Here is a 17,295-nt window from a genome sequence, read left to right on the forward strand (position 1 = left end):
ATAAGTATAATTGAGTTTAAGGAGTATTTTCCTTCGGATCAATATACATGAAAAATTCTTTATTTGACCAAAATATAGATGTATTGCATGAAGATAAAAGCACCACTGACATTACAAAGATGCATAAAGATTTAAGATCTTCCAATTATCTGCAGTGGTTTATCTTGTACTAAAAAGGATCCTTCTTTCCATTGACTTCCTTTATATTGTGATTATTTAACTGACTGTAAGACCTTTTCCCCTAAATAACAGTCTTTTTAAAAATTCTGAGTATAAACATGACTGATGATCCTTCAGCTTACAAACACAACATACTGACTAGAAAAACAGAAAACCACATAAAACAGAAAGCAACTGAAATGCAAGAAAGCAAATGGGGGAGTTTAGTTTAAAAGTTAATACCAAAAAAACAAACACTGTTATCTTAGGCTGTTTTGTGTCTGAGTGTCTTAAGAGCCTTCTGGCTTATGAGGAAATAAAGCAAACTTTTAACTCATCAATTACTGACAATCTCAACTTTGGAGTCTAAAAGCTGTGTCATTTGGCTGGTTTTAGTACTTACGCTGCTCCTTCTTCAGCTCTAGGTGAACCTGCATAAAGGGATTGGAGGTGAGATTGAATTTCAGTAGCAGTCTCTGTATTGTATTGTTTTTGATGTCTTTATGTTCTCTTTCCTTTGTTCTCTCATCTTTTTTTTTTGTTTCTGTGGCAGTGATACTTTCTCACACTGCGAGTGTTCCAGGACAGAGGGCTGAAAAGAGGAGGTAACTGAAGGATTAAAGTCTTTATACGTAACTAATAAGCATCTTCAGTGTTCTGCTCTTTGCTTTTGGTTAAATGCATATGAACGTATGTGTTTATATAAATATAGAAATTGCATATCTAAGTCTCTGCTAAAAAAGTGGAACACGATTATTTCAACATTCACTATGAATAAAGTGCTCATTTTGCTTTATGATTCAAAACTTTCATTATTGTCCTTGGAACAGCAATGTAGAAAAATACCTACAGGGACTGATGACCAAGTAACTGCTTCAGGTTATTACCCATTGTGAGGCAGCTACATAAATCACACAAATGATCAGCTAAAAGCAGAGACTTACATAAATAATCAGTACAGTTGTATAATATATAGACCGTAACACCGTGTGGCTGTTTGATATTTGCTGTTGTGTGTTGTGATGGGATTTGTTTTGCTCGTGATCTGGCAGGGTTTTGCAAAGGTGGGAGTTTCTGCTTCCAAGGGCAGCAGCTGTTCAAACTGTTATCTGCTGTTCATTATCACTTCAGAGGTGAAGGCTGCTATCTTTGTACTTCTTGGCAAGTATCTCGTTAAAATGTGGATCTGAGGGCTCATTCAACAGGCTAAACTACAACACGATTTGCAGAAGATCGTGATTGTATCACTCTATGGATGAAGACAAAATTAGACAGAATTGTTCTGTGTTTCTATCCTGAATTCACCTTTTACAGAATGTTTTCTTCATAGTCCTGGTAGCAACTTTTGTATACCTTAGGCCAGTAACTATAAATCTTAAGCAACAATCCAACCCATGTTCTCCCTGTGACAGGATAAATTGCAGTGCTCTAAATAAACCACTGTAAGATGTGGCCTCTGACCTGAGAATCTTATCATCATGGAAGAATGTGATGATCTAAACCGAGAAATAAATAAAAATGGCATTTTTCTTACATATTTGGGACTAGCAAAAAAGCATCTAGGGTCTTACAAAGCTTCTTAATTCTACTGAAATATGACAGTCTTCACGATATTGTTTGTTAACCTTCCTCCCAGCCTGTGATTTTCTTCTGAAGAATTTATTGCTTTTCTTCAACTGCTTAATTAAAGAGAAAATACTAATTTGCTTTTAAATGTTACAGTCAATTTCCATATCGAAGTTTTTTAGTTTTAATTCAAGATGGTTATGCATAGATCCTGAAGCTCATGTACATACAATAGCACCAAATGGTGAAACTGCTGTGAAGACCGTATTTGGAATATTGCAGGTACAACATGACTGGAAAGGCTGAAGTGGAATAATAAAAAAATGAATAAGATTTTTGCACACAAATGTACCACCAGTGAGTCAAGACATATATACTCCACAAATTACTGAATGCTTGAGTAAACCCTAGATTAATATCACTTCCTACTTGCTTTACACTTTTTCTGAGCATTTGCTTTCAGATACTGAAAGTGGGTTACATAGACTGGTTCTGGTTTCATTTGGTGTGGCTGTCTGAGAAGGAGCTCTGCAGCGTATCCAAGGGGGCTGCGGCATGTGATGTGTGAAGAGAGGCTGAAGCAGCTCATTCATTTTTGCCTCAAGAGACAGGAATTACAGGGGCTTCTTACTGCCATCTTCAACTCTGGAACAGTATTTGCACAGAAGCAAATAATTTGAAAGGTAATGAACACAAGCTGCAGCAAGGGTAGTTCTAAATAAATGCAAGAAAATAATTGTACTCAGCATTGCCATTTGCAGATGATTCTGCTGTTCAGAGGCTTGTCACCCCCTTGGCATATTGCCTTCTTCAGGCTCCTCAGCAGTCATGCCCTGGTGAGGACAGCACTGTGCTTGCCAACCACTTCAGCACAGCCAGAGTGAGACATTTTGCATGGCAGATACCACTGGGGCTAACTCCTGGTGTATGTGTTAGCATTCAAAAATGTATAGAGAAAGATAGCAGCAACTAAATTAATGCAGAGGCATTGCAAAGTCATGCATTACTTATGCAAGGATTTTCCAGAGAAGAATCATGCAACTTGCAGTACAGGTGAACCGGAAGTGACACTATTTCCCTTAACAGCAGGCTGAATGACTTAAATGGATGAAAATTTTGTTGGTAAAAATAATATCTTTACAGAACATAATTAAATTTTGTTGTTCATTGCAAAATGTTAGGGTTGGTGAGGTATAAAAATGACAAGAAGCTAATAGCTACATTCATGAAAGTGAAGATCTGTAAAATGCCATGCAACTTTTGATTTAAGAAGGTACTATTGTGCAAACTCCCAAAACCTCATAGGACGTACCAAGAGAAGAATCCACCATGCACAGTTCCAAAGCTTGTTCCTAAACTCTTGCCCTGACCATTTGGCAGCAGAAACAGTCAGGGATTCCATAAAGCTAAATGGACTTCAGGTCTGACCTATGCCATAAAAAGTATTATTCTTAACTTCAAAATCATTAGAGAAAAAGAGTAGAAATGTTTTACTCGGAGTAACACAGAACGAACAATTATCTATTGTAACCCAGCTTTGGCTATATCAATATAAATGAAGCTCTTGTCAGTAATGTTTCTGACCAGAGAAATGTTTGGGATCTTTGACTTTGCAGGTACAGACTGGGGAAAAATGCTAAGGATATGATAAGACCTGGATATTTGTATGCATACTGACCAGCCATTTTTTAGTTAGGTTATGAACCTGCAGAAAGTAGCATTATTTGAAATTATTTTTGATAAGAAGTATTTACAAGATCGACTGTAAAAAAAATCCAGCATATCAAAACTGGGCTTTCATGAAAAAAATAAAAGGATTTATTTAAAATTAAATGGAATTAAACGGCAGTAATCCATGTCTGGATCTGCAAAAGGCAGATTTTATGCACAGATATGCTGAGACAATTCAATGGACCACAGAAAAAGGTGAAAGTAAAACACCGTAAAGTTCTCAATCTATGTAAATTGAGATGCTATTTTTTGGTTGATTTAACAGATGAATAAAACACCTGATACAATCTTCCTGAAATTGAGCTTGGGAGAAAATAATAGTCGAACTACAAATGACAAGAATTAATGAAATTACTAGAAGATGGATAAAAGCTTTCCAACAGGGAAAGACAATTCTGCAATATCTGGTAGCAAAGTAGTTACTGGAGATATTCCAAAAATAACTTGTCACTGAAGTTATTAAATAATGTCAGTCATGACCATGGTGGAAATACAGTAAAAATACTGATTGCATTTGTTGATGACACAAATATGTAAGCATTATCAATATAGGGTATGGTATTGTATAAAAATCACTTCAACTGGATTAATAGAAATCAGATTAAATTCAATAATAGATAATATAAAGTGATGCACCCTTCCCCTAAAGGGTGGATCATCACAACCTTGCTACTGATATCCCACTTCTGTTGAAAGCTAAAATTTAGCAAAGAAATAAGGTGGAAATATACTTGGCTGTGCTACTAAACAGTAAGATTAAAAATTAGTGAATTAATTTAGCCCAGAATTGATATGACTGTGTCAGAAAAGCAACTCCAATAGAAATAAAGACTCTAGTGATGCTTATCTGGAATATTTTCTTAGTTTTGATTGTCAATGTCCAAGATCAATAAATTAAAATAATTACACAAAATCTCTGCTGGATAGATAAGTAAAGAAGGAGGAATGTCTTCTGCAAAGAGCCAGAGCTTGTTATCTGAGGGTAAACAAGTGAAAAGGGCATGTCTTTGTTAAGATATTCAGTAGGAGGGTTAAAACTGGAAGAAATATTGCCATTTAGGCTAAAAGCCAATGTTTGTACAAGAACAAAAAGGGAGAAAACAATTATAAATACACTCAAGCTGGAAATGAGGCAAAAGGCCCAGTCTACTGGAACAATATATTTTGGGACTATCTTTGAAGGAGAATGGTGGGGGGAGGAAAAAAAGTTATTTTAAGCTAAGTCTATGAACAGTTTTGAAAGTGAATTCATCAAGTGCTACCTGTAATACTAAAGAAGTAAATTTTGTGATCCAGGAAGTTTATTCTAATTTTGTGCTTCCTTAAAGCACTCTAAGCTAAGAAATTATAGCAATTTGCATCCTAGTCTCTCTTTATTTTAAAGTATATGTTTAAATTGGAGGTACTCTTGTGAAAGCAACAATTCCTATTGCAAACTGATGTATTTGACATGTGAAATCATTCTGAACAGAACAATACAGAAATAGATCACATTAAAAGGTCTTGTTTTCAGTGGTTATAATTTTAATGAAATCATAATGTAGCAGTGAAGAGTTGTCTACACGTTCATGTTTATTGTCTTCTGGAATTATTTTGCTATCTTGTTCCTTTGCACTAAGATGCTCTTGTACTGAGATGCTCTCTCTACAGGTTAAATAAATGACTTTTTAGAGAGCCAACTCGATGTTAAGACAAATCCCTTGATGTACAAGTCCTACAGCTGTGTGTGCCAAATTACTGCTGCAATTCATGGGGTATAGTACAAGAGGTTAACTGAAAATTTGCAGTAGAATTCAGTTTTATCAGAATATGCAAATAATTGTTTTTTTATATGTATTGGAGATGGTAGTGAAAGCCTTACAAAAGATTGGAGTGAATCAGTATTGTGAAGGTGGAGAAGAATATGCAGTTCTCTGCCTTCCTTTTTTTGCTTCTATGCCCTCTACCTGGTAGGCTAGTTTTCTTAAAGCCTTTATATATGAAAGATATTTATTCTAAATAATAATAATAATCTAATAACAATAATAATAATAACAACAATAATAATATTATTATTATGATGAAAATCTGGTTGTAAATTTAAAAAAAATTAAAATATATTATTAGTACTGGATTATATTCTTGGTTTCTAATATAATATACAATTCTGACTTTATATGAAAAGTAAATTATGGGCACATAATTGTTTCCCAGAAACATTTTAACTAGTTAAGGTAAAAAAAATTACAATGTAATAGTAGAACTTACTGTATTCTGTTATTCAAGAAATAAGGGAGAAATGGTTGCTGAAATAATTTGTTAAATTTCAAAACAACAGCAACAAAAAAAAAAAAGGCAGAAGAAGAAAAAGAGCAGTGAAAGCAAGTCTAATTTTAGAAGTCAGGAATGACAATCCCAAAGGACATAGAGAATGTCTCCTTAAATATAATGCATTGTGCCTCATTTAAAATAATCTTCCTGAGCAGCAGAGGTTTAATCCAAAACCTAGGAAAGTGTCCCAATACTCATCCCTTGGTGCCTTCTTGGTGTATAAAAACCTCTTTTCCAGAGTTTACTTCCCTCTGGGTGCAGGTCCCTCTGTGTCTCTACCTGCAGTGCTCGAGGCAAATCCTTGTGTGTCTGTACTCCAAAAAAAAGGATACAGCACTTTGTCATCCATGCCTATTGAACAAATTCCTAAAAGTAAATACAGCTTCATTTCAGATTCTTATTACACAAAACCAGTTAACTACCCAGTTAATTTAACAATCCAGAGAGGCTTTTTTTGTGTTTACTCTGATTTAACTTTTCCCACTTTTTTCCTCCCTTAAGGATCATCTTCTTCTCTTAACTGCAATCTTTTCAGCTACTCTTGGCTGCCTTCAAAACTTTTATTTCCTAGAAGATGTATGGTTTCACCTATTTCTGATCAATTCTGTACATTCACATGCCAGACCTGTGAGGTGTTTGAATGTCTGGCATGGGGGATCCAAGGCTGAAGTGCCAGCCCTCAGTAACCCTGCCCTGCAGAGGTTTCCTCATGCACACACCTCAAGAGCACCTTCAGCTCCTGCCTGTCAAGATCTTCTGGGCTGACATTTCTGTCACTTCATGCTTGTGCGTTCCCAAGTCCTTAAAGGCACCCAGGTGCTCAGCTCTCAGCCTGCAGGAGGTGGAAACATGTGAGCTCATGTTCCAATGGACACATACTCCCTTGGCCCTTCTTAAAAGGCATTAGGAAGATTCAGCTTTGCCTAAAACATAAGGAAAAGGCATTTAATATTTTTACATCTAATTTTCTTTTAAATGTTGGGTTGTTTCTTTCTTTCTTTCTTTGGTTGGTGTTGGGGTTTTTTTGTTGTTTTTAGGGGGGTTGGGGTTGTTTTTTTGTGCATCTAGCAACTGTTACTACAGGTTTGCTTTGTATGCAGAAGTTTGGGGTATAAAGGTGGACTCTTGATTGGAGACTGGCCTCAGTATGCAGAAGGGCTATGTTCTAAGGCAATCTTCTCATACCCTCTGCCTGCGAATATTCCATTGAGAGAAATAGGGATTTAGTTTAGTTCTTTATCAGGACAAAAGCTGTTAGGAGTCAGGAATTCCCCTAACACTGGACCTATTCACATTACATCTGAATTCTTGCACCATCTTTCATACTGCTTTATCTCATCTTTATTGGAAATGACAAGTTTGGGGTTGTTTCTTTTATTTAATTCTCTCCTGTTTTCAGAAAGAAGATCTTGTTTGTGTGGATATTTTTTTTTCTAGCCAGAATGACCTATTTTGTAAAGGAAAGGGAAAATATCTAAAAAATTAGATATTTTTTAAATATCTAATTGAAAACTATAAGAATTTTGCTTTTTAAATGTCTCTGAGTTCTAACCTACAACAAAGTGCTTAATTATTCTGCTTTGTACTCAGACCCCAGATTTGTCTCCTACATGAAAAGAATCTTGATTAGATTTTTCCCCAATCTGGGATAAATGAGGCTAGTTATGGGAAAAAATGTTTCCTCCTCCTCCTCCTGTCACTTCTATTCCAGAGTAGTTTCTTTTGGTTTTTTGTTCTGTACTATGACTCTGGTGAAGAAAAATTGTTTTGCTTTAATTTTCTTATCAGAAAAATGTCTGTTTAAATCAATGCTTGTAAGTTATATCATAATGTAGGAGACATATTCAATTAATCTAGGAAAAAAACGGATTCAATTTGTGAAGAAGATCTTGCCTTCTTCTGTAATTATAGAAAAACATATGAATCAGAGAGAGAGATGGATAGGATATGGGCAGCCATAATCACTGACCACATTTTATTAAGCTTAGCATCAATAGGAAATGTTAAAGGTAATACAAGGATAATAATGATAATAGGGCAAATAAGTCTCAGGCAAAAGCAGCTCTCATTAATCTATTGAGTAAGTTTTACTTCCAAAATATAATTGGAGTGTAATTCAAAAGGAATATGTTGAAAAAACCCATGGGAGTAAGGAAGAGGGGAAATTATGCATGTATATTATATATATATATATGCAATATTTGTATGCACCTACATGTACTATTACATATTGGTATATAATTCTGTCTACTAGAGATTATATATTATATAATTTTAAATGTACTTAAAAGTTTTCTGGCTGTTTTACCACATTCATACATTTTAATGAATTTCTTAGGAGAGGCTATGCTTGCCTGTATGTTATTTTTCATAGCTTTGTATCCTTTTCTGTGTCCTTTTTTTTAAGGCATAAAGCACATTTGATCAGATCCTGTGGGGTAGGTGGTTGAAATTTTCAGAAAGATTTGTATTGGCCACATGGATAAGCTATTGTATGACTGAAGTAGGAAATCTAGTGTGACTGAAGAAATTTTTGCAGTGTACTCACCCCATCCTAATTGATTGTGCCCATGCCTTGTTTCCACAGTAAATGAAAGGAATGTAACACTAGGCTTAAGGTGGAAGTTTCCAATCAACTGATGCATTACAGATTCATAGGCTGCCTTTTTCTCACAATAAGGGAGTGAGAGCCAAAACAGTTTTGGTTATAGTGATGTCCTGAGTTTTTTTGCTTTCATGTTTTCCAGATTCTGTGCTGCATATAGTATATAACACTGAACTTCATAGAGTGTTAACAAGTTCTCTTTACAGTTTAGTTAGACAAAACAATCCTTTTCCAGCCCAAGAACCAAGGACAGCATTGCAGCTTCAGGCCCAAGAAATGTAAACAACAGCAAATTGAGGAGAGCAATCTGGGAGGATGGGACTTCAACAGTGTTGTCAGCCTGCCATATCACTCAAATTAGTAAGCAAATAAACTACAAAAAATGTTGTCCTAATATTTCAGTAGATGTGTTGTGCAAGATATTACTTTGATTAAGTGGAATTTTGTATAATGAATGTGGAGTTGTCATTGTATTCCCTATTAAAATAGTATTTCCAGAAAGATTTCTTAAGTCATTATCACAGCTATTCTCACAGATGTTTTTACTATGTAAACACATTGAAAACATTCAAAATTGAAGCTTCTACTTACAATTTGGTTGCTCTTTTATTCCTCTTGATTAATTAAGTTTGGAAATAATGCTATCCAAATAGAAGGACTCCTTTCATAATAGAAATTTTTTCATACATTTTCGGGTAACCTGTGTAAGTACCTTGCACAGAGAGATAAGTGAAATCAGATGTGGAAGAAAACTGTGTGGGATCTAGAGCAAGAGGACTTGAAAGAAAAGGAGATCCTGGGGTTAAATCTTCTCTTTCATAACTCTCACAGGCTTATAAACTGTTCTGCTCTTAAACCATAGTGTTTGTTTGGATTTTTTAATCTCTATTGAATTAAATACATGAAAAAACACATTAACTCCAAAGAAATTTGTGTGGGTTTAGTATACTCTGACTATGCAGGTACCTGAGTATTAGAGTTAGCAATGAATTAATTTAACTTTGATGTAAAATCCTGTTATTAAAGATTAAATTTGTCATGAGATTTTAAAAATATAAGTAATGTGGTGGAGGGAATATAATTTTGAAAGGCTAATCACAAATACTGTAGACCTGTACTTCAGGATGGGGGATCCTTGATGACAGCAATATTTTAAAAGGAGAAGCCTTTAACAATAATATATACATTTTTCTGTGTATTAGAAGTTACATATCAGAAGTCAAACCTAACAGACTGAGAATATGAGAAATAGTTTTCAAAGTGACCTGAAAGATGAATGCTGAAAATCTGTTGGTTAATAATTTGTTGCAGTTAGCCTGTTAATAATTAATGCTGCTAATAGTAGGCATTTAACAGTATGCAAAATGTTAAACTCCTCAGAGTATCTCAATAATCCCTATGTTTATTTGACATTACTGGAGATTTAGCTTTTATTTTACATTTACATTTTACATTTATTTACATTTTACATGTAGACGTCAGCACTTCTGCTTGCATACCAGACCATTTCTAGTAGGTCTATAAGATCTCATGCTGTTGGAATAAACTCTAGGCTTTTTTTTTTTTTTGAGTGATCAGAAGAAAACAGTGAAGATGTGACCTTTGGTTTTCTTTCTTTTTGCATTTTTATACGACTAAAATAAAAATTATTATCTTTTAAGGTCAAAAATATATTAAAAAATAGTATGAAATACTGCCCTCTATGAAAATTTTGGTGGAATATTTTCCAGTACACTTCTCCTTGAAATGCTGGGTAGTGAACTGAATGAAGTCCATATTATTTATATATTCTGAGCAGAAATGGATTCCATGCACTTATTGTGCATGTAACTTGCATTGAACACTTCAAAACTTGTACAAAAAATGAAGTTGTTTTGACTTTTGCTTCAATGAATTTTCAGAGATAGAACTTCTCAACTCACAATGGAACTAAGGATCAAATAATTAAATTCCAAAGAAATCTCTGTGGTGTCAGCTACCACTGGTCTTTCTTTCTTGGTGATAGTGATGTATGTTTCTATCTCGCAGGACAGATGCTATGCATGTATTCTAAAGTCCGGTTTTAAAATACTCTGTTTCAAACCCAGGACACCAACATCATTACTGGACCACTGCCATCATAAAAGAGCTGGCGGATAAACTTAGGAAAGAATCATTTAGGAAAAGCAGTAAATAATAATAAATAATCTAAATTGTAATAAATACTCCCATTTACAAGATATATTTGTATATAAATTGTTTAGTCATTACTCCCATGCTTTAGAAAATTTATTATTAAAACAGGAGTTAATAATATCAAGGGTCGTAGGAAAATCATTTATGCTATTCCTAAGAGTCATATTTGAGTGGTTCAACAGTATAATGGGTAATAAATATTCTTAAGTAAATCATCGTTTAAAAAGGAAATTTATAGAGCTTCATTGTGTATTGCTCAAATGAACTTTTGAGGATTCAATAAATTCTGGGCAATGTTGACACAGCAGTCTCTTTGGGATAGGGAAAATCTGCCAGGATGTTTGGTGGATGAGCAGCAGGTTGAGAAAAGCTGCATTGCTGGAAGCAGAGTGGCCACCAATCTTGTAATGACCTGGTAATTGACCTTGTGAGCAATCTTGTAAATGACTTTGTGAATTGGGTCTTCTTAAGGAGATTTGCTAATTCTCTTAGCAGTGAGATAGCCAAGAACATAGGGGGAGAGTCAGAGCCAAAATCTTCCAATTTACTGGAAAGTACTTTCAAAAAGTAAACAAATTCTGTCAAAGCAGAATCCTAGTCTTCAGGGGCATTGTATGTTTACTAGAAATACCATGTGTGAATATTTTTTGCCTTCTCTGAGAGATAGCCCTTAGTTACAAACCTGAATGCTGAAGGTACTTAGACTGAAGTGTAGTTTGAAGGCACAGGTGCTTCTCAGTGCACAAAGGTTCTTGGTGAAGGCACACAGGTTCTCGCTGCTGTGCAGTAAAACATCCATGACTGAAGTATTTTACATGATATCTTGGTAATGTCCAGCCCACCTTCTGCTTGCAAATGAAAATACTTGCTGTCCTTTTAAAAGGTTCATTAATTTGGATTACATTCTACCTTCTTCTTCTAAAGCCTGTTAGTCTGAAAAATCCCAAAAGCAGTAAGTTGAGTTACACTGAATTGGGCCATTGGCAAGGTTTACCTAGTAGTCAGTATTAAGTATGCTATGAATATATATATAAAAGTACAGTCATGTGACCCAAATCTGGGAAAAAAATTAAAAAATAAAAGAAGTAAAAAAATATCAACTGTGTAGCTAGTAAGGATTAAGAAATATTTGGGAAATATTTCCATTTCAGAAGCTAGGGTTAAATAGATAAACAAATTCCTGTCTGTGAATGTAGGTAACAAACTAATGCATCACTTCTCTTGTTCTGTTTATGATGTTTTGATTTCAGTAGTCATAAGAAATTATGGCCCAGTTTCTTCTGAAATAAACCCATAATACCCTGAAATGCTATGTAAGTACTGACTCAAAGACCATGGCACTTACCAGTATTTGATTATCTCTCCAAATCAATGCTATTATATTTATTTACAAGTATTTAAATGTAAAACTTTGTGTAATGCAAGCCTGATAGCTCTTTTATGTGAAAACTGGTGGTTGATGTGCAAATATAGGGAGATACTTAGGTACTCTAATTAATTATCACTAAGAAAAAGATAAAGAAAGACTTACATTTTTTTACAATAAAATATATTTATTTCTTGGTCCAAAGAAAAATTTTGTTAGTATTACCTCCCAAAAGAATTACAAGAACACCAATGAAACAAATATAGCTAGAACATTAATATTAAGGATAATTTAACAAAACAAAACAACAAAAAAAAACCAATGAAGTAGAGGATTTTGTATTAAGAAAACTGGAGTCAAGAATACACAAAAGCTTATTCTGATTACAGTTTTGAAAACTGAAAAACATTGAAGGCTATTAGCTGTGTACAACTAAGTCGAGAAGCCTCCTCCATCTTTGGTGTGACCTTAGAGAAATATGAATAATTAATCTGGGTTTGCTTCCTGATTTCCAGTTTTCTCTACTGCACAATTTTTTCTCATGTGCTCTTTCAGCACTGCAATCAGTCATTGTTAGCAAACTATAAACAATAGCAAAACAACAGAAAGGAAGAAAGAAGCCATGGTACAGTACCAAAAATAAACATTTAGTTTAATGGAGCATCTGGAACATACTAAATTTACTGAGGCTTACTTATTAGTGATACAATGTTCAGCTTCGTGTTGTTACAGAAATACTAATTTTAATTTTTCTATCAATAATTGTTAAACAAGCCTGCAGTTAGCTTTTAATGCTCAAACCTTTCAATTGCTGCCCTTAGGTACGACCTGCTATGGGTTATGGAGAAATAAACTTTGCTCTTTTCTCTTTTGTAGGAGATCAGATTAATTATTGTTCTAACGTCTTGAAACTGTAATATCTGTTGATCTCTTTGAATTGTAAAATCAGAAATTATCATAGAAGCGATAACTCAGAATTCAGGAAGTTTTTTTCTATTTTCCAATTTTATTGCATTTATTTAGATTGTTTCATTTTTTTAAATTATTTTTATGAGTAAGGTAGCTACTTTTAAGAGGTGTGTGTAGCTTACTTGTCTTTGTGCTGCCTCTCTTAAGTCAGAGTAGGTGAGGAGCGTAAACTCCCTGATCTGCTCCAAGTAGTTCCAACTCCCAAACTATTTTCAGGAAATATTTGGATGGCCTGCCTTTTCTTTTCCTGTAGGCCATGTATTGGTCCTAATTTGGGAGACAAAATTACCTGGTGCTTATCAGCAAAAAATCTCTTTTTGCAGCACTTTCTGATAAGTGACTGATGAGGCAGACCTGAGAAGAAGCTGTAGCCATGGATCGCATGTAGTGATGACATTTGTAAGAGAGAACCTGGCTCATACTCCACTTTTACAGGAAACACTCAGAGCATGACTGAATTTGTTTTGATTCATCTCCCAACAGATGTGAAAGTTTTGCAGATGAAGTTCTTTTCTTTTTTTGATAAATATTTATATTTTGAGTCACTTTAGGCCATGTATTTCTACCCTCTTTCAGTAGAAATTCAGAAATTATAGAACTTCTGTTTAATTCTTCAAAAGATTTTGTTATATGAATTTGAAAAATGTCCATATTTGGCTGTTCTTATCCTATCTCAGCTTCTGGATAGAGTAACCTTTCTTTTAACTAACTATAATTTAATAATTTTTTTAATGAGAATCCTGTGTCTTAGTTGAGCAAATAGATGATTTTGTTTTCAGATCTTGCTTTTTCTACCAATTCTGCATGTGGTATATTTAATTTAATTCTACTTCTGTCTTAAATGTCCTAGTCTGTTTTAATTTCTAGAAGTACTTTTCAGTATCTTTAAACTTTTATTTATTTTAATGTATTTGGGTTTTGGGCTCTGAACAAACTAAGTATACCAAACATCAGAGGTCATCCATCTGGATTTCTGTTCTGTTCTCTGTGTTCTGTACAGCTTTAATTGTGTACAGTTTTTAAACTTTTGCAACATATATTGGGCCTATTGATTATTATTGACTGAAGCCAATAATTTCTACTTCAAATAGACAGTGGTTTGATAGACTTTTGAGATAAGGTGACCTTGCTGCACAGTCTATTAAATCAAACTCTGTCGTTTATATTGATGCTAAACAGAATCAGAATGTAGTATTTACATTTATTACAAAGGATTTCCTAATGTTCTGTTGGCAGAGTTTGTGCTCTGACTGAAATATGGATCAGAAGTTCTAACTGAAAACCCTTAAGTTTATACCAATAGCAGTAATTATGCATTTCATCCACTTACTTTTTGTGATTTGTATGTACTTCAAATCTGTCTTATTGATCTAAAAAGTGCAGGTAGATGCCATGTACTGTATACCTAGTCCTGCAAGAAATCTAAATTGCCTGAGTTTTCCTGGCAGCATTTCATTGTGCTCTTAACCACGATAAATATTTTTTGCAAGATGATTATTTTTCTAGGGAAACAAAGTACTTCCTCTGCAAAATCTAAATTAATGATGTGAGTCCAGCAGGCATAATTTTCCGATATCAGAAGATAATATTCAAAATAAAAATAGATGAAATAAGTTGATGAGTTCAGTGTTCCACATTCATCTGGGATGAAGGAGGCAAAAAAAAATTCTCAGTCAAGTATCAAACAATATTAAATATTGTGCAGATACTAGTTCAAGATCCTCACTTTGATGGCATATTCCAAGGAGTGTGTCTGTGTACAAGGGATAAAGAGGAGGAAATATCCAATTTCCTCCAGTCTTAGAGCCAGTACAGAGCCAGGTTCTTTTGATGGCTTGCTCTGCTCTAGTGCTATGGCCAACATGAGGACATCCTCACTTCAGCTAGATTTGAATCTGTCAAAGCCTTTTCCCCTTTCACCAACCAACCTAAATTTTAGCCCTGGCATATTTAAAACACTAAGGCCTGCAAGCTGAGGGAATAGATAGAATAGGAAAAGAAAATCTGTATTTCTTGCATTGTGTGTCCTGTGTGAAAGTATTAGTTGAATCATGGTGATTCAGCTGGTCAGTACATTCACTTACCATAAACCAGACCAGTGCTTGCTTCTAGGAAATGCTTCAGTATTTCACCATAAGCAATCAGTGGAAAGGGGATTGGAAATCACCTTTCACAATCAGCTCTCAATAGGGGGTCCATTAATGCAGCGCATTACCAAATTGTGTCAAGACTCTTAAGTTAGTTTCAAGGAAATTTTAAAGAAAAGCAGTATTACAAAACTACCCAAATCCTCTAAATTTTATATTCTAAAGGAATCAGAAATTTATCTGCTTCTTAGAAAGGTCATTAAAGAGTGCTTAATTTACTGAACAATTAATTAGGCCTGAATTAAAAAAAAAAAAAAAGAATAATAATCTGCTATATAGTTCTAATGAGAGCTACTTCCTATAGGCCACAGAAGGTGCAGAAAACCCTCACTAACTAAGCATAAACTGGGACAGGATGGCACTGTGGCTGCATAACGAACAATATTTCAGATTTATAATTTTGTTCACTAAGAAAATGTGGGAACCTCAGTACTTCCAGCAGACTGTAGTGGGCTTGCACACAACGACCTCCCAGAGATGAGCAGATTGACAACAGAGCTGAGACTGCTTTGCATTACATGTTAATTATGCAGTTTGATGATCGTTCCTTATTCTTAGAAAATAAAAGATAAATTTTGCTTTTCCATGCTTTGAAATAAAAATGGAGTTTGTATTTCTGACCTTAAGCACTGTACTGTATTAAATACAATGACACAATTTCCTATTTTAGGGTCCTGCATTTTATTTCTCCTTTTATTTTCTATCTATTTTATCTTATTCTTGCCTACTGCTCTTCTCTGTAAACACTGATGACTTGATGTGTTGGAAAAAGAAGAGATCATGTGAAATATAATGGATTTAATCAAAATTGTATCTTGTTAAAAAATCTTATGCTGTAAATTAAGAAGACATTTAAAAAATAGAATATGTGTTTTTCTGAACAGTATTCTGAATTCATTTAAAATGTTAGGACTGCTTATCACATAAACTCCATTCTCCTGAACACAGAGAAGATATATGACTTTTTGAGAAAAGCTGCACTCTGACACACTCATTTATTGACAAAAGAAAAATCAGAGGTAGCTGTGCAGATGAGAGGAAGCACAAGACTTTAAATTACCTTTTCACATTCAAGTTCTGGCTTAATGAATATTATGACAACAGAGTAAATGGAAATAAGATGGGAAGAGATGTGAGAAAATATTCTTGTCAAGATTTTCACTAATTATTACCAAAAGGAAATAATTTGAAAATCCTTTAAAAACCCATTCCTGCTCTACTTATTATTAGTTCATTTTTTAAGGAAAGACATTAATTGCTGTTTATGGCACGGCTAAATTCTTGTCTCTTGCACTCAGAGGTCTTTATTAGGCTTTTTAGTAAAACATGCACTTTCCTTTATAATAGCAAAAGTTTCTGCATGAAGACATATTACAGTTCTTTTGTTTGTTTGTATGTTTTCCAGGAAAAGAAAAATTAAGACTTTGTTTCAAAAAAACAAGACTTAAGAATTAATGAAACAATATGGTTCTATGAAATTAATAATTTGTAAACTTAAAGATTCATCACTGTTTTTCATGTAGGTGTTTCTGTGAAAGATTTTAGAGGTTTAGATGGATGAAGATGCACTGCCATGACTGAGTCAAAGGCAGAGTGCATTAGCCCTGCTAATGAGAGCTTTATCTCCTTCAAAATATTTGACTTTTAAATGACCTTTGCCTAAGAATTACAATTTGATCCTCTTCTTAGAAAACCTTAATGAGGTTAAATTAAATTAATATTAAATTAAATTAATATTTAATTAAATAAATGTCAATTTAATACTTGCATTAACCTGTATTATTTGTTGTACTGGTTTTTAATTTGGTTACTGGGTCAGTCTTTAAACAAAATTAAGTCTCTGTTTCACTCAGAAAAAAACCAAACAAACAAAACGAAACTTAATATGACAGCCAGGTTTTTAGAGTAGTTTTAGTAGTAAGTAGTGGAACTACAATTAGTGATCAGTAGGTCAAGGCAGGTAATTCTCCTCTTCTCTGCTCTTATGCATCCCTGCCTGGAACAGTGTGTCCAGCTCTGGGGCCTGCAGCATAAGGAGGGCATGGACCTGCTCAGGCAGGTGCAAAGCAGGGCCATGGAGCTGGTCAAGGGTTGGAGCACCTCTCCTGTGCAGGCAGGCTGTCCAGGTTTAGAGCAAATTTGGGGAAGAATCCCCCAAAGGAGCTCCGGTGGGAAAAGCAGATCCAATTGGCCCCTCCCCACAACTGGTCCAGGAGGAAAAAATACCTCCTTGGAGAAAGGTGGAAAAAAAAACTGTTTATTAAACA

This window comes from Ammospiza nelsoni, chromosome 5, assembly GCF_027579445.1.
Source record: "Ammospiza nelsoni isolate bAmmNel1 chromosome 5, bAmmNel1.pri, whole genome shotgun sequence".
NCBI lineage: Eukaryota > Metazoa > Chordata > Aves > Passeriformes > Passerellidae > Ammospiza > Ammospiza nelsoni.